The following is a 26014-nucleotide window of genomic DNA, read 5'->3' on the forward strand; positions in this document are numbered from 1 at the left end:
TGGCTGACCTAGTCTTAGCTTAGACACAATCGTCAACCCGAGCTCTCCACTCGACACAATAAGCAAAAAATAAATAAAAACAACACCCGAAGCGTATATCATGTAATTATCAAGGGAAAGATGGTGGTTGCTTCTGGATCAGACTGCAAGACAAATTTGGTCTCTCACAATGCCAGTGTCAGACTCCGGACATAAAATTCTGCTATTGGTCAGAACACTGGCAACGAGGTACTGATATCACATCACCACATCAAGTCTTGAAGGGTGATTGGGCTAATTTGGACCGGCACGGTGACCGACTGAATGGCACAGTTCTGAGGACATTGGTTCAAACCCGCCTGTGTAGATTTTGGATGTTAGCCCCCCCCCCCCCCCCACACACACACACACACACACAAAAACCTTGCATGGTAGGTTAATTTTATTCAGCCATTGGAAGTATTTCATGCTACTGTAATGGTTGGTGAACGTCCAGTCACACCACCAGAAGCAGGCTAAAAAGCGATACACTGTGACATGACAGGAATAAACCCCTGGTAAATTGTGTTATGCTTTTGGATTGGTTAGCAGGTCAGCAGGGTACCAAAGCCACTAAGGGGCAAAATAGATGTGCAAATGTACAGCAGTTAAATTTTAAACCATTGGAAGGACTGATCTTCAGACAATGTCAGATTTTTTTTTTTTTTATTCTTTCAAAAAGCAACCCAAGTGACAGTAATTTTGAGACAGCAATGATGTAATAAGAGCACACACAAGTAGTGTTCAAAAGCTATCTTTCATTGAACTGATGAGGCAAATATGTTGTTCAATATATAAACATTCTTACATAGTGACTGGGAATGATTGAACGATTCTGAACACATTACAGTAAAATAAAGTAATTAAGTAAGATAAATTATTTAAAAACTAAGAATTGTGACTTTTGGGCTGGCCCCATCAGCGTCACCATATCATTTGTTTGGCATAATCATTTATTTACGCTGGATGCCTTTTCTTTGATTTTCGAGGAGGTCTTCGGACCAGCAGTGTATAGTACTAGGGTCAGGAATAGAATGTGTACCACCTGCAAGAAAGTCAGTAGAAAGTAGTACCACTGCACTACCAGTGCAAAACAATGTTCATTATGAGAATTAGGTATTACTATTTCATTATTCCAATACACTATTTGATATATATATATTTCCCCCCCCCTAAACTTCAGCCACGACTGACCTGAGCCATCTGTCCATTTTCAAAATCAAATGTGGCCCTCGAGCACAAATGTTTGCCCACCTCTGTTATAGTAGGAAGAGACACCAGCAGCGAGAGGCCAATTGATCCTCTTGAGGCAAGGGGAGTTCATTTGCATTTCGGGATAATGAATTAATTAGTTACCCCGCCTAATAAAAAAATAGGCAGGGGGAAAATCACATGATTCGTCCGTTTACAATATCACCAATGGTTTCAATGCAAGAGTAAGCAAGCGCGTGACATTAAATGCATTCACAGCGATTTTATTGCTAAAATGATAATTTGCTTTGTCTTCAAAGAAAAGATGAATCCACCCCTCCCTGAGTGGTGCTAAAACAGCAGGGGAACAACAAAGGGCTGCACAAAGTTTTGAAATAACAGCAGTATTTCCATTTCATTGAGTAGGTAGTTTGACGCATTTTCACTGTCTTAAACACGATATTGGATCACTGTCAGAATCCAATTAACCAAAGTAAATAGTCAACGCAATGGGCTCTTTTTGCACGGAAGCCAAACAGGAGCAGGAGAGACAGGCAGTGGGGATCAATAGAAATAAAGTTGAGGGTGGTGTGTTGTGCGTGTGCGTGCATTGGGTAGGTAGAGGGGGTCCTTTATTGTCCAACAAACCATGTTGGCAGTCTCCCTTTCAATAGAGGCAAGGGGGTGGGATTGGTTTCTCCTATAAACAACCTCTTCCAGCTCCCAAGGCAACTACTCGTCGCTCTGATTGTAAGTCATACTTCCCGTCTACAAACACATTTTACATTTAACAAGGTTGGCGGTTGTACAAATGTACACACTAGTTATTAATCTGAAATCAAAATAGGTGGTGTTCTTTCTAACAGAGACTAAGTGCTTTTGAAACTCGCAGCAGAGGACATAACAGTACATTTGTACAACTCTTGTACATCCTTGGTCCTTCATCTAAAAAAAAATGCCCTGATTCATCCATCCATTCATTCTCAGGAAGCTACAGAATATCCCAGCAGACTACACCTTGGACTGGTCAAGAGTCAATCACAGGACACACTTGAAGACAGCGAGCCATTCACACTTAACCTACGTTGCCTGCAGGGAAGTCAGGCAGCTGAACCACAACCACACCGTCATTGACTAAAAATGGTCTCTTTTATGAAGTTCACAAGAAAATCTTTATGAAAATGATTATTTAAAAAAACAAATCAAAGCAGTGTTACATACAATTAGTTAATGAAAGGAAAACCTATTCCAGAGCTTTGAATGAAGCGGTAATTTAGGAAATTCAGATTTGGTCCACAAGAAAATACAGTGAAGAAAATAAGTATTGAGCACCCTTCTATATTGCAAATTCTCCCACTAAGAAATCATGGAGGGGTCTGAAATTTTCATTGGAGCTGCATGTCCACTGTGAGAGAGATAATCTAAAAGAAAAATCCAGAAATCACAATGTATGATTTTCTAATGATTTATTTGTGTGATACAGCTGCAAATAAGTATTTAAACACCTGTCTATCAGCTACAATTCTGACCCTCAAAGACTTTTTAGTCTGCCTTTAAAAGTCCACCTCCACTCCATGTATTATCCTGAATCAGTTGTACCCGTGTGAGGTCGTTAGCTGCATAAAGACACCTGTCCACCCCATACAATCAGTAAGACTCAAACTTGTAACATGGCCAAGACCAAAGAGCTGCCCAAGGACACCAGAGACAAAATTGTTCAACTCTACATGGCTGGAAAGGGCTACGGCGAAATTCCCAAGCAGCTTGGTGAAAAAAGGTCCAGGCAATCATTACAAAATGGAAGATGCTAAACATGACGGTCAATCTCAATTGGAGTGGCGCCCAATCCAAGATATCACCTCGTAGGGTCTCAATGATCCTTAGAAAGGTGAGGAATCACCCCAGGACTACATGACAGGACTTAGTCAATGACCTGAAAAGAGCTGGGACCACCGTTTCCAAGGTGACTGTTGGCAGTACACTAAGACGTCATAGTTTGAAATCATGCATGCCACGGAAGGTTCCCATGCTTAAACAAGCATATGTCAAGGCCCGTCTTAAGTTTGACAATGACCATTTGGATGATACAGAGGAGTCATGGGAGAAGGTTTTGTGGTCAGATGAGACCAAAATTTAACTTTTGGTCATAATTCTACTGACTGTGTTTGGGGGAAGACAAATGATGAGTTCCAGCCCAAGAACACCATCCCTACTGTGAAGCATGGGGGTGGTAGCATCATGCTTTGGGGGTGTTTTTTCTGCACATGGGATAGGACGACTGCACTGTATTAAGGAGAGGATGACCACGGCCATGTATTCTGAGATTTTGGGGAACAACCTCTTTCACTCAGTCAGACCATTGGAGATCTTTCAACATGACAATGACCAGAAGCACACAGCCAGAAAAACCAAGGAGTGGCTTCGTAAAAAGCATATCAAGGTTCTGGCATGATCTAGCCAGTCTCCAGACCTAAACCTAATTGAAAATGTACAGGTATTTATTGATCATATGACCGTTGGAAAAAAAAAAAACCCCAGCAGGATGAATTCAAAAATGTTTCAGGCAATCTTATTTGGACATATTCAGCCAAATGTACTACTACTTGTGTAGTGCCCTTGGGCAGTCTAATAGAAGTGTGGCTGCCATTTTGAGCCTACAGCCCTTGTGACTACTACCAAACATCCAACCGCATTTATCCGGGTTAAGTGTTTTGTGCCCAGGGACACATTGAAGACGTAATCTCAGGCAGGGATGGAAACCGGAGGCCCTCTGGTTTCCAGTTCATATTTTAAAAGTAGCCTCATGTTCTCGTCATTTAAGTGAAGTCCCAAACCAAAAACATTTTTTTTGTGTAATCTCCCAACACTCATTTTTTTTCTTGTAACAGTGTGATATTATGCTCAAGACATCACTTTTATCTCATACTGTTACAGTTGTATTTTAATTCCTCAGAATTTTATTTTTTCAGTGTGGCCCAAATTGTTCTCTGTATGTATACAAAGTAGTCTTGTTTACAGTTTTCTTTGTTCGTCTGTTCAGTAGAATTAGTCAATGTAGGCACACAGGTGAATCAAGATAAAAGACCGAGAGGAAGACTACAGAAAAGGTTGACGGATGTTGTGAGGGAGGACATGAGGACAGTGGGTGTTAGAGAGGAAGATGCATGGGATAGACTTAGATGGAAAATGATGACACACTGTGGCGACCCATAACGGGACAAGCCGAAAGGAAAAGAATAAGTCACATAGTTGAATCAATGCTAGTGTAAACAGGATGTTTTTACACCATATCTCCCACACATACACTGTCACAGTGATACGCTACTAGACTAAGTTAAAAAGCGCCGCTACATAACATTGGGTGGTGCTGGCGCATCTAAAAGTAGATCTTTAGATTGGCCTGGGAGAAGAGAAAGAGCGACGAAAGCCTCCGCGACGGCTTTGCTAAGCAAAGCTGGATGGGCCGACGGGCGCCAGTTCCCCTCCCTCTTGGCAGATGGGATCCCATTATCGGGCCTACGAGAACTCCACCTCCAGGATTTCACAGCTCCTCTGTTTATCACATGGCTCTGTCAAGTTGGGCACCATAAACCGATAATGAAAGGAGACAACCGGTGCAGTTACAAGCAAAGCAGTCTGCTTTCAACAGGCCTAAGCATGTATCTGGGAACTGTGGGACTGTGTCTATTCAGTTCTGTTCAGCGTTCAAACAACCCATCACAATCCTTTTTCACTGTCTTGACTACGGCCTCCAAGACGGTCTCCAATCCAAGCAAAACCAAAAACGGTTAGTCACTGCTAAAAAGGCAAATAACTTTAACAATAATTCACATTTGGATGATCCACAATGCTTGTATATTTTTTTTGACAAGGAGTTAACAGTCCCTAAACTCCCAAGAATGTAGCCAATCACTGCTTCTTTGTTTAATGAAACAACTTTTTCTAATAGTTTTCACCTTCATATTTTCATTGATATACCACAGATTTTGCCAACCATCATTCAGACTATTATTCAATTCGATTCAATTCAAAACATTATTTGTCCCTGCAGGGCAATTAAAGGGCAGAATTAGGGCAGTCAGACATCAGACAGCATAGGACATAAAAACATAACATAACATAAACACACAAATTGGAATACTCAAGAGGTGACAATTCTGTGTGCATTCAGTCTGTTGGGGGGCCAGACAATGATGTTGAGACACGGACGGGTCAACGTTCAGCAATCAGACCACAGGGGAGCAAAAGTGAACCTCCTTGTGTGTCCACCAGTGTGGACAGCGCACCCTGCATCCTGATGGAAGCCACTCCAACACTGAATGTAACACGTGTGAGGGGTCAAGTAAGATCCTATGACTGATGCGCATGGTTTGCTGATCACAAAAAGCAGACAGAGCCCGAACAGAGGGTCCAATATTTGGTGATGGAGAGGAGTCGTGACCGATCTTGTAGGCTGATGGAGTGAAACCAGGAGATGAATGAAAATGTCAATACAGTCTCAATCAAAGAGTGGCAGAAAGTCAAAAGAATGCCTTTATATTCACTCCAAATGATCTCAGCTTCCTCTGCAAATATTGTCCCTGTTGGCAGTTCTTGAGGATCTCCTCAGCGCAGTGCTGGAGTTAAATCTCAGAAGGCTGTCGAATATTGCGCCCAAGTACTGTACTTCGTACTCCTCTACCAGCTCCACCGGCTCTCCCTGGATGGTGGACACGTGAGTCTCTCTTAATTGTCTCTGCTTGATGGGGAATGTCACAATCAGCTCTTTGGCCTTGTTAGAGTTCAACTGGAGACGGGCTCTCTCACACCATGAGATGAAGTCCTGAAGTACAGAGCCATCGTGTGGATTGCAGGCAGCAAGCAGGACTGTGTCATCTGCGAATTTCACCAGATGACAGTATGGCTTAGAGGACCTGCAGTTGTCGGTATAAAGGTTGTAAAGCAGGGGCGGTAGGACACAGCCCTGCTGGAAGCCAGTGGAGGTGTGAGGAATGTCAGAGTAGGATTCATTAACAAACACCCTCTGTGGCCGGTTGGTTAAGAAGTCAATAACCCACCTAATAACCTGGTGGTCCAGGTTAAAGTGGGTCATTAACCTGTCGGTGAGGATGTGTGGCTGCATGGTTTTAAAGGCAGACGAAAAGTCCACAAACAATAGCCTGCCGATGGTGTTAGGGGTCTCCAGATGTGAGTGGCTGGTCACCAGAATGAATATCTTGGCGTCATTCACTCCCCCGCTGGCAATGTACGCGAATTGCAATGAATCCATCAAAGGCTCACCAGACTTGGTGATGTACTTTTTGATAATCCTATCCAATGTCTTCATCACCAGAGAAGCCAGAAGTACTGGCTTCAAATCATTCAACACCTTAGCGTGGCTCTTCTTGGGGGTAGCGATAAATGTGGATTGCTTCCACTTTCGGGTCACTGGCAGGTGGGGGAGGTATTCTAGTAGCTCTTCCAGACCTCCATGATATGCAGCACAGTGCCCCGGATTATTGTTGACTAATGGTCATTGTTGGGGTGCAATAGAAATTGACTTGTTACTTTGATTTAATAAACTGATTCTACTGGTTTTCACATTCAGGTCGATTGATATAATGTAGACTCTTCCCAGCCTCAATCCACTGATTATGTCATATGACTATTTCATCATGTTGTCATGATCAATAGAAATTGAGTTGCCATTACTTTATTTTAGTAGACTGTTTCCAAAGTTTTTTTCAGTTCCTAGACATATTTATTTTTCCCCTCCTATCTGACCATTATCATCAAATCATTGCTATATCATCATGATCCTTGACAAACTATACCAATCATATTGTAACATGAGTTACTCTGTGATTGACACCCCAGTCTGTCACATAATCAAAGGCCAAAATCCATTCCAATCCTTCCAAAGACACATTGCTGATTTTTGCTTTAAAGGAGTCTGAGGCCGTTTGTGCTCATTAAAAATAAATACTTAACAAAAGTCGTGGCGAACACAATCAGCACACGCACACAGTTGGCCTCAGCCTGATTTCTCCACACAACAATCCACTCAGAGGCAAAGCAAGACTTCAGAAACACAAATAAGTGAGCCAGTAGCTGAAACAAGAGGGGGGGAAAAACAGACATGGATGAGTGAGCCAAGCTTGGGAGAAACCTCAGAGGCCCAGGCCTCTTAAGTACTCCTATCTTGTAACTTCATTTAATACATTCACCAGGGATGAGCCGACAAGTTGGAGAGGTGGGGGGCTTGAGTAAAAGCAACAGACTTGTAAACTGAGAGGAAGGTTTGCTTTATGGCGGATGTTGGTGCACTTGAAGAGGACTTTAGCACATGACTAAATCTTTGCAGTGTAACAATGACAGCAGAACATAATACGCGAGGGCAATTTCACCATTCGACAGAGTTGCTCATATAAAAAATATTGAATAGAAATTTCAACTGAGCTTTTCCAGATGGAGCTTTGAAAGCAGTGTCTATCGCAAGAACACATACACTACTTATAAAGAACAAAGCTCGTGTGACTGAATACTGCTTCAACCGACCGTTCCTTTCTCTGACAGCAAGCGCCGATAGCTCCAATCCCTCTTCGGCTGGCACGCAGAAAAAAAAAAAAAAAAATGAAACGGCCCTTTTAGTCTTCGTGGATTGAGAATTACATGAGAAAATAGGGTCTTACAGTACTAATTAAAACAGTTCGCCTTGAGGTGGTTGAGGAAAGAGCAAGCATAAAAAACGCTTTCCAATCTCCTTGAAACTCAACCAAATTACACAACTAGATGTGGTAGTAAGTATGGATATGCAAGTCTTATCGAGGGGGAGACAAAAGACTGAGCGAAAATCAAGATGTCCATTGGAAGGCATCCAGAGAGACAGCTTATAATCATGACAGAACCCTTAATTTACGAGCATTAGCAGAGTGAAACAGCGAGTAAAGCCAAGGAATGGTATTTCCCTTCAGGCAATCACTGCAAGGTCTCAGCTCACACAGATATCTTGTTTACAAAGCTATTCACACTCCCATTTGGCTGCCTTGCAAGCACTAAGGAAACTAAAGGAACTTGCAGGCTACATATGTCTCATCACTTTGCCAAGTTACTCAAGAGAGGGAAATGGGAAAGTCAAATCAAAGGGCCATTTGGTAATGTGGAATCGAGGTAAGTCTTATTCCATATGGATGCACTGAATTTTCCACTTTTTTTGATTTTCAATTTACTTTTGCGCTTCACATTAAACGACTACACGATCACTTCATCCACCCCCCGCCTCCATGTTTTTTCTTTAATAGGATGGGAAAATCTCTCAAAATGCGCTTACCTCCTATTCCTACACCAGCGTTCCATTAACAAACGGTGCCGAAGAAACTTCAATGGCAGATTAATATGACATGGCTGATGTCACGTTTTACTCCAGAAACCAAACGCTAAAGTTCTAAAATGCCACAGGGATTGGTCTCAAGGAAGTATATTGACGTGCTAAATCTCGACTGCGGGAGAAGCTTTGTATGTTGGGAGGTGCTAGGTTTAAGTTTAAGCTGAGTTGTTAAAAGACGTTGGAAATCTTTGTCGCATCTGTAAGTACATGTGCAATTCTTGGGACTGAAAAAAAAAATCAATCTATAAACTATTCATTTTCAAGGGTAATGGTAAGATACATCCATCCATCCATTTTCTGAACCGCTTATAATCAATGGGGGTCGCGAGAGTGCTGGAGCCAATCCCAGCTCTCATCGAGCAGGAGGCAGGGTAAAGACTGAAGTGGTTGCAAGCCAATCGCAGGGCACATGGAGATAGTCAACAGTTGCACTCACAACCCCCCCCCCCACCCCCCACCCCTTCCCCAGGGGAATTCAGTCTGTCCAATTAATGTTGCATGTTTTTGGGATGTGGGAGGAAACCGGAGTGCCTGGAGAAAACCCACACAGGCACAGGGAGAACATGAAAACTCTACACAGGAGGGGCTGGGATTTGAACCCAAGACCTCAGAACTTTGAGGAAGATGCTCACGTCCACTGTAGCGCCTGTACAATATATTTATTATTTAAATAACATCCATCAGTGGGCAATAGAGTCTTCAATGTTGCTCATCTACAAACAGCTTCAACCAAGGTGCAACAAGAGGCAATAAAACTGCACCTCCTGTATGTGAAGTGGCAATGTGAAGGGAGCAATGGTGCGTTTTGACTGAAGGACATTTATCTAAAAATCCTTCCATGGTTTTTGTACAGTGATAGCTGTTGTGAAAGCACTACATGAATAAAGTTGAGTTGACTTCAGAGGGTCTCTGATTTACTCCAAATAAACGTCATCTGTCCTAGGAGGCTTTTCTTGAGATTTTTGCAGTCCTATCGGACAACACAAGCTACGGTCTGCAGAGAGCTTCCATAGCATAAGTGGGACCACATTGCTCAAAGGCATCATTCAAGAAAAAAAATGATGAAAAGCCGAGAAGAAAACTGGTCAAGGAGGCTGCCAAAAGGCTGACAGCAACACTTTAGGAGCTGCTCACATTTCTGTCAAGTATTGGATATTTACTAGTACATGTGACAACAATCTCTCGTTTTCTTCATATGTCTGTGCAAAGGAAGTATTGTGTTACAAAGAAAAAAAAACATCAGAAATCTCCCAAACATGTGGGGAAATGAGTTATGATCTGACGAAACCAAGATTGAACTTTTAGGCCCATAATTCCAATGTTTGGCACAAACACAACACTGCTCTTCACCAAAAGAACAGCATAGCTCCACTATGCTTTTTAAGTTGTTTTTCTTCAGCTGAAAATTGGGTCTTAATCAAGGTGGAGAGATTTTAGGGGGGGGGGGGGGGGGGCGCAATCATCAACCATCATGAAAACTTCTCATTAGTACTAAGTTACACCCAGCTGTTGATGTTTTTTCTTGATTCCCAAGGAATAATGTTTGCAAGCAGAGGGTGGGTGCCAAAAACTAGCTGGGGAACCACGGGTATGTTAACGGTGGCGTGTGTGTTCTGACCTCCATTTAACATGTGTTTGAATTCAATTGCCACTCAGTGACGGTGTCGATATGTGCCCAGCGATTGACGGTAGTCCTTCGCCAGAAGTTGACTGGGATGGGGTCCAGCACTCCTGTGACTTTTGTGATGATAAGCTGCTGGAAAATGGATGGATGGATCATTTAGGCTTTACATGATCAGGATTTTTGGGGCCGATCATTGAGTTAAAAAAAACAAAATGATCCGATCACAAGATGGACAAATGTGTCTATAAATTATTTGCTCATTTACTATGTATACTTGTGTAATGTATACTGAGTATATTCAAAAGTATACTCTGGCATTTTAGACAAAACATCTCAGGGGCAATCAAGGATTGGCCTCTGAGATAAGTTTGTTTTCAGTCAGATCAAACCAACATTACAACATAAGAGAAATAATGGGTGCTAACTTATTTGAATTAAATTACTTAGTTTTAATTAAATTACTGAGCACACACCAAAGCTTGATTCGACAGAATACTGCCATGTTTACGTAAAACTGTTAGCTTTAGCGTGCTAGGCTACGTAACATTTTGTTGTCTGCTTGTGAGCTGTATTGTGATAAAGGTACATGAACATACCTCAAGCAATTAATGAATCAGCATCAATGATGACCACTTATTTTATCCCCCCTCACACAATCTATTGTTGTTGTTGCCACCATGGTAACAAGTGTATTCAATCATATTTGAGTTGACAAGGTAAAGCCCAATGATCGTAAAAGACAAGATGCAATGGGAAAGGAATACAACATTTTATTGCAGTAGTCTGACATAGTGCAATTGGGAAACAGCTAATTTGTCTTGTAGTCTGATCCAGGCATTACGTTTTGTTTTTCTCAGATGTGTTGTCTATCCCACACCGTCACCACGTTTTTTTTTTTAAATAGTTATTGGCGGTCAGATATTTACAGTTCTATGTCAAAAGACGCACAACAAAGCTAAAGACAGAGCTCAATGCTCTGCGTCGCCATCGTGTGCAGTACGTTTTAATCCCAAAGCTAGTTTGTTTTTTGCCATTTTGCCTGTCTTTTGGCATAGTTCTGTAACTATTTGATGGCCAATAAATTTTTTTTTTCAATCTTGTCAGTGAAAAATCACATCGTTTTTTGGGACTATTTTGCAGTGTCTCAAACATGCAACACTTGAGTTATTTGCAGTCTAAATAGACACTTTGCTCCATCTTGTGATCGGGGATCGTTGTCATTTCTTTAAACTTGCTGATCGGTGATCAGCCCCAAAAGTCCTGATTGTGTAAAGCATACTGAATACAATTGAAAGATTACCAAGAGAATAATTGCAGAGTCACACCTTTAAATAACCCCCCCCCCAAAAAAAAACAATCAAATACGGTACCGCATATAACCCCATCCGTTGTGTGTGTTTGTAAAACAGTTTTTTTAAAAACCAAAATGATTTAATACTTTTCAAATACTTCAGACTTTTATTCAGAGGGCATTAGATTTTTCATACACATTTTTCAAGTTATCACATGGAATGTCCGTGTCTGATTCTCCAAGCAACACTGGGCCTCATTCATCACAATAAAAAGGGAGCAGTTCAGGCCACCATGTCTATATATATATATATATATATATATATATATATATATATATACACACACACACACGCGCGCGCGCACACCCACCCACACACACACACACACACACACACACACACACAGATGCATTTGTAAGAAATGGAAAGCATATTTCCGAAACAGAGAGATCCGTTTGTGGACTGTATGAGACAACCAAACAATTAAAGGCCTTATACTTAACCAAGGGTGGATTACAGCTGTCTGAAACTGTTTGGAAGTGTGCTTATCAAACTAAGTGCAAGATCGTTTAACTGATTTATTATTAAAAAAATAATAATAATAATTAAAGGCGGTTGTGTGGTTCCTATATGGTTACAAACTGTGCTCAGATAATCAGTGAGCCTCCATATACTGCCACCCTATGGACAAAGAGAAGAGCACACCTGCGGCTTCATGTCAGTGCTAAATAAAAAGAAAAAAAAAATCCATATATCCATCCAGCTACCTATCGTCACAAGAGTCGCGGGAGTGCTGGATCTATCCCAGCTACCTTCGGGCCGGAAGTGGGCTACACCCTGAACTGGTCGCCAGCCAATCCAAGGCCACATAGAAACATACAACCAGTCACACTCATTAAAGATTAAGGATAACCTAATTTTAAAATGTATAGGGTGTGTCCAGTATGCCCATGATGCAAAACAACATGACCATTTGTACAATAGGATCTAAATAGTACTGGGCTACACCACAGCAAATGACAAAAGCAATCATAAAATAGTTAAATTAATATCAGTACAGTGCTTTGATTGGGTATCTTTATTGTGCAAGTGGTAAAAATGTTTTTTTTTTTTTTTTTTTTTTTGTCTTGTTCAGCTGTTAGGTTAAGCAGAATGGAAGATGTGTATCCTTTTTTTGCTGGAAGAGTTTTACTGTGTCACAGTGGAGTTAATCGTCAAAATGCTGTGGCTGGTCAGTTGTATAACAGTATACTTGAATGACTAACCAGCTAAATTGTAGCTGTACTTATTTCAAAATCAATTATTACATGCCAGTCACACCCAGCTGCTTCTTGCACGAGTGGTTCTTCTACAGAGTTTATAGATAGTGTTTAGTGGAATATCCACACTGATTACATAGGTTAGAGGAAAAGTATCATTCAAGGCCATTTCATTAGCTTGTGATTTTTTTTCTTCTTGACACCATCTGCCATGACAAACACCAGACAGAAGTCATCTGGAAGTACAGTGTGTAGTGAGTGTGTCAGTAAAGGAGACAAAATGTTATTCAGAGACACAGCACAAAGACAGCTCCTTGAGGTTGTGTTACTGGATTAAACTATTTTCACAGGCGCAATCAGTAAAATCTTTCTGAACAGACAGTTTGGATATCAGTGCTGAGGTCAAGAGGAGCCACTTAGCTGTGCTTCGGCCTTCCAACCCCTGCAGTGTTCCAAATCAACATCTCTGTGGGAGAATACAAAAAAAGCTTGCTCATGGCTCCGCGAGTAAAGACAAATCCATTCCCTCGGGGCGTGTGTGTGGTTTTTTTTCAAAGATACAAAATGGAATTGAATGTGAAAAGTGGGACAGTGCAAAGCTTGTTTATTAATCAGAGGACAGTGAAATGACCCCCACCCCAATGTGGGGCTGTATGTCAGGGATAAGTGAGTTTTAGCTTGTGAATACTATCTAAAAAGCCTCCTTTTGTTTTGAGAACAGGTTTTAAATCCATCCCTCTTAATTTCAAATGAACCACATGTACCGCCATAATTTCATGACAGGGTAATAGAAGCAGATACAGTATTACACATTTCTTAACCCCACATCTACTGTATAGCTTAGCCGGAAATATACAGGTCTTAATAGCACAGATCTAGCGCTGCCTTTCAGATGTATTGTTCCTGATGTATTAATTCTCCCTTCACTTGCATTGAGCTCTCCTGAGTCGTTATATTGCAAGCAAATGTCAACTCAATATCAACTACTGACTTATCTAGTTCATTTGTTGTGAAAAAACATGGGAAAGGATCATACCAGTTGAATTAAAACTCTTGTGAAATCAAATGTCCAAAAACCTTTGAGCCCCTGGAAATGGAGGTACTCGACATCAAATAGCTGAACAGTAATTCCTAAATAGTAAATGTCTTATTTTATGCAAGGACCTAAAAATATTATACTGAAAGTCTACACTTTTATCACAACGTGATTGCACATACATATATTTGTAATCCTGAGCGGTAGTGCAAAAACTACTCTGTAATTGTCCATATCTTTTTGGACCTAATTGTTGTAGCTTAGCGGTAAGAGCACTGGTTTGGTAAACCAGGGGTTGTGGGTTCATATCCCACTGGGGCCTCCACTCCCTGAGAAGGGTTGCGTCAGGAAGGGCATCCGGCGTAAAAATTGTGCCAAACATATATGTGCGTTCATCTGAGATGACACGCTGTGGCGACCCCGAAAGGGACAAGCCGAAAGATACTTACTTTTTGTTGTAGCAAAATAAAACCATGACTTACTGCCATTCCTTTATCTCGAAATATGCTTTCAAATTTGGACATTATGTTTAGCATCATTTGTGTTAAACCTGCTTTCATGGCTTACAGTTTGGACTAAATAAATGGAGCACACGCTCGCATGCACACGCATACACACTATAGATACCCTGCAGGTGTGTTTTCAGCATTATGTTGTTCTGAAGTGGTGAAGCGGAAACTGCAAATTGCTTCTGCGGATGAACATATTTTGCATAATGCATGAAGAATCTAACATTTACTGTTGTTGTTTCCGTGTGTGCGCGCGCGCGCGTGTGTGTGTGTGTGTGTCTGTGCAAGACTGTGCGATACATTGGAGAGATAAAGTAACGTTTTTGAGCAGCACAGTAACCTAACATGCTGCATGCTAACAGTCAATGTAATAGGACCAGCGGGGAATAGACAGAAGAGGCTTGGCGCAGTGTGAGCTCCTTAAATCAGCACATGGCATACAGAGGACGGATCGAGGAGAAAGATGGATGTGATGGAAGCAGGGAACAAGAGTCCTACGCCGTGCTGCACTGGTGCGCACGACAGTGACAGGAAGGAACAGGTACGTCGAGGCCACAGCAATTACCAAACTCATTACGTAATCTGCTACTCGAATACAGAGTTTTCTATCGTTTATTGAAGTAAAACATCTATTTTGGATGAGCAAAAATTGTACGGCTCACAATGAAACAAAAAAATGTCACAAAAGTATGAATACTGGAATAGTTAATGGCAATCACTCAGTATACTCACTAATTTGCTTAGTGTGAAATCTGGGCCTATTAAAATCAACACAAAGCTGATGAACTCAGAGGAAACCAAGACTTATTTTTGTTGTTGGAATGGTAACAGATGCATATACAGGTTTATTGTACCTTCTGCCATGTCATGGTAGAGCATTCCATTGTTCTGCCGGTCACTACATGTCACTGCCGAAGATAGATAAAAGTATACCACATTTCATCTATATCGGGCGAAAACCTTTTATGTCCAAAGTCGGTCTATTTCATCTTGTTTAAAATTAGATTCTATTGTAACTCTGCAACACTGTCCGAGACGTTTCTTATAGCTCCACGTCTTGTTAACACCATGGGAAACTTGCAAGGTTATGTCACCTCAACATTGAGTTTGAAGTTTACTGCATTTTCCCAACGACAACCTGCTACTTTTTTTCCATCACTGTGAACCCTACGGCATATTTCATGACACGGCTAGAACATATATTTTTTTGTGAAGTTTAAAACACAGCCGTTCCCTATAATGCAACTCCAATGTGTAGAAGAAGACAATATTACCTCAAGCGTGTGTACAAGAAGAAGAATTTACCTCAAGTGCACGTATAAGAAGAAGCTTCCTCAATTGTGAGTATAAGACAATGAAGCTACCTTGAGCGTGCGTAGAAGAACACGGCCCTCGTTGTTTTTAGTGTGCTGATGGCTAAACGCAGCACAACACACACAAACGCAAAATATATATCCATCCATTTTCCAAGCCGCTTATCCTCACAAGTTTTAATTCATTGAAAATCTTTCACAAAAACTGGCTGCACACAGGAGTCATCTTTTTCTGAGGTCTGCCAGTGGATCTTGGGAGTGTGGAGGAGTGTGAAAGAATCAACCATCACCAATGGATTAAAAGGCCGGACTCCTACATGAGGAGAACAGCACAACTTCAGCGGTAAGTTGAGATGAAAATGAAATTGAGAGCGGTAGAGACTGAAACGGTGTGTGACGGAGACTTTCTGAGGCTCTTCAACTCCGACACTGAAAATGACGACTTTAGTGATTTGAATGAACAGGAGGGGAATGAATAAAAACAATGACTTTTCTGTTATGTTTGAGCCGTTTTACAGTCACTGTTCGGAAGCAAGGTATACAAATAAACATTTACAAGGTTTTTCCTGTGTGTTTGTGTATATCTATTAAGTTCACAATGTACCGGTACGTTTGGTATATATCCGTGGCATATGGTCTGCCGCAGCTCGTGTATGGGTGAGGGGCGCTACACAGAGTAGGCATGGCTTTTAACAAGTGCGCGCTGCTATCTGGAAATTGTGGTATATGTATATTTTTTTTTTACTTAAACGACAATAACAAATGAGGTTAAATACATTTGAGTAAGCCTGTTAAAAATCATTAACTGTTGCTTCCTTGCAGAAGGAAGCCTTTCACTCCCAAAGGTAGGTTTGCGTACAGATTCATTTCTAGTCAGTTCATCATATTTTTTCACAGCTCTTAGACATTTGAAAATCAGTTTGGAAAGATAGAAAGATGATGTAAGTAAAGTCATTTGTTTTAAAAGTATTTAAAAGCTTTTTGTTGGGCTCACATGAACTTCTAAAAGTAAAAAAGGGTATAAAATAGACTTTGTAAATGGAAGAATTGCATCTAAACGTTTATGGATCATTTTGACCCACAGGGTAACAAAAAGGTTATACTACAGTAATCAAAAAAGGGGATAAAAATATTTTAAATGTAAATACATAGATACTTTTGTGAATCTATTTGACCCAGAGAATGACAAAGATGGTTTGACTATTGGGGGTTGGGGAGGGGGCAAAAATGCTTTTGGAAATAAAATTTTATAAAATACATCATATATCAAAATACAGCTGTGTTTTCTCAACAGATCATTTTGACCCACGGCAAACAGGAGGGTTAAAATAATACGATAAAACATCCTTTTTACATTCAAAACAAACTGGATATTGATAGATCAACGGGAGGAAAAAATTTTGTCATTTTTCAGCCAATAAAAATTGATTCAACATGATTTTGGGGAAATATTATGTTGGTGTGATACAGCATATGAGAGCAATATAAGGTACTATACCAACATGAAACAATGTGTTGTTTGGCAACTTTAATTGCAGACTTAAGCCTGGAATTAAAACTGGAAAGTGGAACGGCAAGCAAAAAGACACCAACTGTGAGTGACAGGGGCCGGCACAATGTGTGTAATCCTGTGAAATGTGACTTAATGCGTTTAGACACAAAGCTTGACTACGTAAGTTTTCAGTGGCAGTGAAGGAGAAGATTGGTGATATGGATGACAGGAGGCAACACAGCTGGGAGCGCCAAGGACAGGTAGAGAAAAGTATCAAAAGGTCCACGAGGCAAGAATAGAAATATTTCTTTGAGGAGGGGCAGTGTTATTCAGCGCTCTAGTGTCATGAGGCATTGTTGAGTAACCTTGACTGCATTCACCTCCAAGCTCATTGGCTCTCAACAAGTATTGACAAAATGACAGTCTGCCAGAGACACAGACACATAGAGGACAGGAGGGGAGCAGGAGGGGGGAAAATACACGAACGATGCGTAAAATGGCACAAACGAGGTGACAACAGCTTGTCGCATATGCACGGGTGAGGAGGGCGGCCATATTTGGCTTCAGGCAGCACACCGCGTGGTGAACATGGACACCCGTGTAAGAAGTAGCAATCATGGTTAACAATCTCAAATGTGAGGAGCATTTATACAGAAGCGGTGCTCCTTTCCCACGACTCAATAAATGCATATCTCTGTATACACACCAAATGAAAACACACATACTCCAGCACCCCTGAACCTTCCCCCATTATCCCATGAGCCCTCTCTTCTCCGGCTTGCTCGACAAGAGCTTGGAAATAAAAACATCACAGCGCTGCCTCACAGCACCTGTTCAATAACGGTGACATTTCACATTCGGCATCCGCAAGCTGAGACATTCTCTGCATTTAAACGAAAGACGCACTTCAATCTGCTAAATTTCAATGTAAGCAGTTTCACGCTGTGCAGACAGAATATGTCAGTGTTTGTGTAGAAGACTGTGCGGTAATGGTCTTGATGAACTCCTCCATCAGAATAATAATCGACAAACATAGATTGAAAAATATTTTTTCTCAAATAATAACATCTATTCACTATGAATCAATGGATTTCCTCCAATGGAAGATGAGCAATAATAATATTGAAATAATAGGCCTAATTGCACCTACACTCATGAAAATTAGCAGGATCGGGGCTGGCACTTTCTCTGTTTTCCAATGAAAGAAGGGTAGGTGGCTGAGCTCATCTTATCCAATTATTTACTGACTGCAAAGCTTGAAGAAAACAAGGCAGAAATCCCAGGGTATTTGCAAGTGCAAAATGGTACTGTTTGATATTATTCATGCTCCACTTCTGATGCAACACATCTCCTGAAATATGCCTGCAATGAAATGGTCTTCTCGCTTTTAAATGTGCAAGTTTGCTTGGGAATAAAAATGACTGCGCTTCTCCCTGCAGGCTCTGTATCGTGCTGTAGCACACGCCAAGTGTGGATTGTACCGTTACACACGATTGCAAAGGAGTAAGAACAATTACAAGTACACACAACCATGAGATGCATTCTAATTATCGGCACTATCTGGGATGGGTATGGCACTCAATCAGGGCAAGCAATTTGTGAGTCAGAATTGCAAACAATCATGTGGAAACTAAGGACGGGCATAAAATAAACCCAAAAATGTAATTAAATTATTTTTTTTTTAATTACGTATTTCATGAGATGGGAGACTCTGAACAGTTTTAAATTCGATTTCAATGTTAGTGACAGAGGAGAAACGATACATCAACAAGCAACTACTAGACATTTTTTTTGCTAAATGAATAACTGTAGCCTATAGTTGAATCGCAAATACATGCATACCACAAATTACAATCCAAAGTACTTTATTTTCAAAAAAGTCAAACATTACTCTTAAATGGCCTCAATACACACATATATATATACACACACACACACATATATATATATATATATATATATATATATATATATACACACACACACACACATACATACATATATATTTATTTTTTTATGCATCAGGTATGTGTGTGTAAATGTACAACTTCGACGAACAACCCACCCTAAACTTATCTCGTTCCAACATAGAAAGCTTGTCTCTCAATAGAGATGCATAGCTTCAATATACTTCCTTGATACCAATTTCTATTAAGACAGACCTTTGGCACCATCTTGTGGCATTTTATGGCTTTTCAGGGATTAGCTGGGAGTAGGTTGCATAGAAAAAAACATGAAAATGTAAATTGTGAGCTACAACTATGCAGGGATTAGTGTAGTGCATTTTATCGTTAATTTTGGGTAATCTTTTTGAGAAAGTTCTTTTTAGCAACTTCTGTAGTACAAAGCTGCTGGTGTGTATTGCAACAACACAAATGATACATTCAGTTTTAAATGTGAGTAGTAATTAATAAAATTTAATGAAAACAATAAGAGCAGAACTAATAAAAATAAGATTTTGTGAGAAAAAACATATTGTCAGGGCAAATGGCTTGCCGGGCCTAGATTCATGTCTAACTGTCAATTAGACAGATCATCATCGAATGTGTCAAAAACAATGGTCCAAATTGGATCCTCTTTTCAGACTTGTTTTTACAGCACAGATAAATTATGGAAGCTCTTAGCATGCACGTAATTTCACTTGGCCTCTCACAACTGGCCGTGTATTTGTTTACAACATTACATGCTGATGGAAGCTAGTTTGTTACTGAGCTACTTACTCACCCATCCACATTCTGTGTGTGCTCTGTGATGGAATTAGCTATTTAGTGAATTATGAAGTGTTCACTCTGCGGGCAGAGTCATGACGTGTCAGAATTTGAATGAAGTGATTACCAGGCCCCATTTTATTTGTTATTTCATAAATAATGTTCAGATGTAACAATATTGTTAAAAGCCTGCTTAGCACTGCCAATTAATATTATGTTGGTAGCCAAGAGCTCCCCCCCCCCCCATATGCTATTTTAAGATGCATCACAACACTAATACTTATATTCCTGCTTCAAAAATGACTACCTAAAGCAGTGGGTGGGAACTAAAATGTGCTACCCGGGGACAATGTTCGATGGTCACCAGGTGCTCCCTCCCTAACTTGGTCGGTTTAGCAGCGACATCTGTTTGATGCCATTAAAAACACCAGAGCCCTGGCATAACCACAGATTAAATGGTAATAAATCTGAGGATTAGAACCCTGTACGAATAGCCCATATTGATTTTGCAATCCTTTAGCAACACTGCCAAGCCTTCTGGTGTGACAAACGTCACGGCCATCAAACACTGCAGGAAGAAGATGACGACTTTATTGACCCCATAGTGGGGAAATTCACCAGTTATTGTGGCAAATAATAATATACAATGTTACGAAAAGCACAAACAGAATCAAACAGATGAGAAGGAAAAATATTCACAAACACCATCAAGCTGAAAAAAAGAACTCAACCTATGTAACGTCCATACATCAATTCTCAAGACCATTTATCCTGTTTATAGAGTCACAGGGTGCTGGAACCAACATAGGGCAAAAGGCAGACTACATCCCGAAGTGGTCGCCAATCACTCGCAGGGCACAACCTATGTAAATGTCTAATATGCAGGTTTGATTTATTTATTTTTTTAATTGTATAACATCAATGAGATTAAAGATGATGCCAACAAGGATTCTTTGGGTTTCTAAGATTTCAAGAGATCTAAAACCATTTTGTGACTAGCATGGCTCTTGCCTCTTGAATCTGCTTCTATCTGGGTTTGAGGCAAGGCAAACAACATGGTTACAACAACAAACGACTCATCCCTGAAGTTGTAGAAGAGCCACTAAAATAAACATCAACAGACGTAGAAATGTGGACCCCCATATTCTACAAAGCAAGCAAGAATATAAATTCTGGGCTCTGTGAGTTCCTGACGATTATATGTGAGGTATTTGGGGGTGACTGGCATGAGGAAAACGATAACTGCCCTTTCCATCTTTAGCTGTCTGATAGTCTCACTCATTTAAATTGAAAGTGTGCACACAAACAGAAAGATACAGACGCACTGATTCACTCAGCGGCTGGGAGACTTTTTTGACACAACCCACCGAGTCAGTCTCCCCTTGACTCTTTAGGAAGAACGCTAGCTCAGATCACAAGAGAAGCAGCCATTACTTCAGCCGGCATCTCATACTAAATGTGTTTGTGGCTGCCTTCATTTTGACTATTATAAGATCCATTATATTTTGATAATTTTATTCCAGAGTGCAAACCGTCAAATCATAAAACACTATTAACAGATTGGCAAAGATTTAAATAACATTTCAACATTGTCTTGAATGAATGGGAGATAAACCATGCACTTCACATATTTTTTAACAGTCAGACAAGTATAAAAGGAAATCAACCACGAACGTAATGTACATTAAAGACCCAAGCATCTCTTGACAGAGCCAAAACCAGTCAATCACATTTGAAGTATGTACGGATGTGGTCAGTCAAGCCCGCAGATACAAAGTTACGGTTGTGGTCCACCAGTCATGCCCGCAAATTTAAAGTTGCGGATGTGTGTTCTGTACCCCTTTAAGAGCAGAGTGGGGGCGGTCTCAGGTAAACTAGGAAGTAGAAGTAAGCTGAGCAGCAATTTGGCAATGTGCTTCCTTGTAAAAAAAAAAAAAAAAAAAAAAAAAAAAAAAAGTCAGGCTGTGGTTCCATCTGCTGGATCAGTGGCGCAGCTCAGAGGGAACATTGGTTAAGACTACACAAAATAAGCGACATCTTTCAATATCTGTGTATATCTACTCGTACCAATTTTGCGCGAGTGATTTTTCGTGCTCGACTGTGCAGATTTGCGAGTGCAATGGGACAATCACAGTGACTGCAAAACCTTCATTTAGTCATCGATATGACTGCAAGTGATCTTCTCTGACTCTCATTGCAATGGGACAGTCTGGAAACACTAAATAAAAGTAGAAGGAATCCTCGGTTTACAAAGGAGCTCCTTTTCTATGACACCTGATTTTCTACTACACATTGTAGTCCTCGTAGTAAAATAATTATGATAAATATTTGAAAAGAAAAACACTTCTAGACTATATATATATATATATATATATATATATATACACACACACACACACACACCACACACACACACACACACACACACACAGTGGTACCTCGGTTTTCGAACATCTCTGTTTTTGTACAAATTGGTTTTCGAACAAAAATTTTGCGATTTTTTTGCTTTGGTTTTCGAACGAAAATCAGTCTTCGACCAGCTGACCCACGACAATTTGTTACTGTGCTTTCGAACGTACACTTGAAAAAAAAACGGAAACGACGTAACGCCCATGACTGCGCGTGACGCAACCAGTTGACCCACACACTCCTCTGCACGCGGATGTGTCCCGGTAGTGACTTTTTTCCTTCAAATTTAGCAAATTAACCCCCTATCATAGCTCCAAAGAAAGCAAGTTGAACTGCTGGTGCTGAAAAAAGGAAAGTGGTGAGTAGAACTGTCGACTTCAAGAAAGATTTGATAGCCGAATACGAATCTGGTGTGCGTGTTTCTGAGCTATCGAAGAAGTATGGCATGGCAAAATCGACCATCAGCACCATTCTGAAATACAAGGACGCCATCAAAGCAAGTGATGTTGCTAAAGGAGCAACCATGTTGACTAAGCAGAGGCCACAGATCATGGAGGAAGTCAAAAAGTGGCTTCTTTTTTCTGCACTAAATGGAACGACATCCATAATTTTGTAGAACTCCATCACTCTAACAAAGTAGAATGTTGCAGAGCAGTGCAAAATTTCAACAACGTTATGAGCCAGTTCAGGAAGGTGCTCAAAAGACGGCAGAAACAATCTACATTAGATTCTTTCTTTTTCAAAAAGGGGCGAGTCACCCCCACCGAAGACATTTGACAGTTGTTTTGCATTGCTTTTTCTTTTGTTCCATTAACCCTACCTCCAGTTTCAAGTTAATTTTTTTGTAGATTAGGTACTTCCTGTGCAAATAAAAAACAATTTGTCCATTTTTCCCCCTCATTATTGCTTGTTTAAAGTTATTCTGGACTTTTGTTAATAAAAAAAAAAGGTTTACAAGGCTAGAGGACGAGTCGCTACAGATACGGACGGCAATGCACTCCCAGTCTAGCATACTTTACTACTAAAGCATACATTTTAAGCAAAAAAAAAAAAAATCTATATTACTCAGATGATTTAATTATATACAGTATTTAAACTATACATGTATTTCTATTATGCAGTTTATTATCAGGAAAAGCTTTAAAAAAAAAAATAATCAAATGAAAGGCCATTGCAAAAAACAAAACAATCATGCTTACTGCTGTGATTGGCATACACACCGGAAGTGGTGTAAACTACCGGGAGATCATCGTACATTGCTTGTAGCTAACACTAAAAACTGTACGTCAAAAACTGCTTGGAATGTTCACTAACTTTATGAGAGCTTCAAATGGACTTTTTTTTAATGCATAATACCTAGATCAGATTACAACACAACTTTGGCCTTGCACACTCGCACAATGTCAGACTACTGGAATAAAATCTTGTATTCTGATCCCGTCTTTACAATCACTGGGAGATGAGCCGCGGAGGTCATCTTTCGTGATTGGCTATTTTTGTCACATGCTGTGATGATGTACCCCTCCCAGCTCCACATAGTACCTACACCGCCGCTTTCTCGATCGATTTTGCAGCATAATTAAACGTATCATCTGATCGTTTGTTCAAGCGGACATGCTTGCATGGTTGCCATTGTTGTTGTATTGTTCATTGTTATGGAATCTCCACCTTTCTCAAGGACCCTGTTTTGGGGAATATCACCCTCTACTGGTGATCGAAATAAACCTTGTGAACATTGTAAATGTCGAATAATCAAACATGGGACAACAGGTTAGCCGACTCACTGTGTATGCTGTAGGGTGAACTCGTACTTGCTAAAATGGTGTTTAAACTATCATGATATTGAAGGGTTTGGAGATCAAAATTTGTTATACATTTAAGTTTTGAATTGTAATTTATAGGCAAACAAAGGAATTTGGGGAGGTGTCAATTACTAGCATTTTTTTGGGGCTATTTGGAGGAGGGCTTGGCCCCCAACATTGTCAGAGCATTGTTTACCAAACCAAAGTGTCTCAAAAGTCCAGTCGAACTCACCCACTAACTCATTATGTCACATAAATATATTGAATGCCTATACCGACAATGTGGCTAAATCAATGGCTTTAAATGTGGGTGTCAATTCTGGCGACTGTACTGAACGATTTTAAATACAGTCCGTGTTTGTAGGACAAATTGTGAATGCATTACATCCACAACTGCAGTCTGAGACAGGAAGAGTGCATCGGTGCCTTCTATCTTGTGTTCGGAACAATACCAATATTAAATATAGAACATATACAGTTTGTGCCTTCTGTATTCTATATTGATGTTTGTTAATTACATTACAAATGCACACTTTCCAAACACCTTGTAGCAATCTCAAATGTCAAACAAACCCAAAACACAGAGGTCTAAATTACAGTAGTATCTCTTTTAACGTTCCTGACAATCACATTATTGTCCTCACGGTAAGCAGACATGCCGTCATTGTGTCATTCTTGTATTTGTATAACCATATTAACGTGCAGCGAATGTTTCCACTTGCACACTGTGCCGCGGTAGTGTGCTCATGTTAAATATGCATGCTTGAAGAACTGAAGACAAAACATTGCGGCGGAGACGGGTGGAGGAATATCCATATCGTAATAACATCACAACACATTAGCTTGAGCTGCATGCAGTAAGATTTGATTTTGAATAATGCGCTCTGATTTATGCGATCATGGAAAATCATGTTTGACATTTTTGTGTGTTGGGAGGAATCTGTAAAGAGAGTTTAACAAGGTTATTAAAATAAGTGAGCATACAAAGCCTCGGGCAATGAAACAATAAGATGTACAATCAATAAACGCATCATCAGTGGCATATTTTTATAGGAAATGGGCACTTTCATTTAAATACATTGAATGCGGACATATTTTTCATGATAACTGTACAGAGCACCTCCAAAGAGTTCTCTCTAAATATTAACAACTTGTGTTCCTTGACTACAGAGTACACTTAGAATGCCAGGCATTCATTCATCTTGTTCAATCAACATGTAACAACCAAAACAGTTTAACAGCACACACATTGGCAACATAGTTTTGCAGATGTCTACATTAATGTTGTCTTCTATGGATGTTAATTAACCTCCTGTAATTTTTAACTTAACACCACAAACAAAAATAAAAATTAATAGGAGCACGGTGGGTGGGGAGAGGCTGTCGCAATGGATTGCATTATATTTAATAGATATTACATTGTGTCCACCTCCTCAGGCTTCAATCATTAGCCCCCATCTATTTCTCAACTGTGACTGTCATTTGAGAGCAGCCTGATTGTGTTAGAAGGCAGCTGATTGCGATGATGAGCACAGCACTGCTGATGAGAAGAAAATGGGCCATCTTAAGAGTGGGAGGATGGAGAGTGGGGTGGGAGGCTATGCTGTCAATAACAGCCAACAGTGACGGAAATCTGTTCAAAAACATTGCATTATTTCCAAATGAATAATTTGCAAACTCAACTATAGTCCAACAGTAGCCCTTGAGCAATCTTAGAACAGCATGAATCCAATTTTAATGAGTCTATATTGTCTCCACTGGGCTCTTCATGGTGTTTGGACTATCACCATCTTTACTTGCATATACCAGGATGCATGTTATAAATAGTCAGGAATCCAATTATTCAAAGTCCTCCTCCTTCAGGTTAAAACCATTTTTATTGGCATGCGTATGCAGACACAGTATTTGACCTGTGCAGTTAACACATTGGGTAGTGAACACAGGTAGCCTTCGCCTCTTACAAATGAATATCCCTTATAAACTGGGTGGTACAGT

The 26014-nt window shown here is 40.3% G+C and overlaps 1 protein-coding gene across 4 annotated transcripts in view; it reads right to left on the reverse strand.

Moving 5' to 3' along the window:
• The window catches only part of rerea (arginine-glutamic acid dipeptide (RE) repeats a), a 171724-nt gene that overhangs the window by 105850 nt on the left and 39860 nt on the right, over positions 1 to 26014 (reverse strand). The window lies entirely within an intron of this gene.

This window comes from Syngnathoides biaculeatus, chromosome 2 (genome assembly GCF_019802595.1).
Source record: "Syngnathoides biaculeatus isolate LvHL_M chromosome 2, ASM1980259v1, whole genome shotgun sequence".
Taxonomy (NCBI): Eukaryota; Metazoa; Chordata; class Actinopteri; order Syngnathiformes; family Syngnathidae; genus Syngnathoides; species Syngnathoides biaculeatus.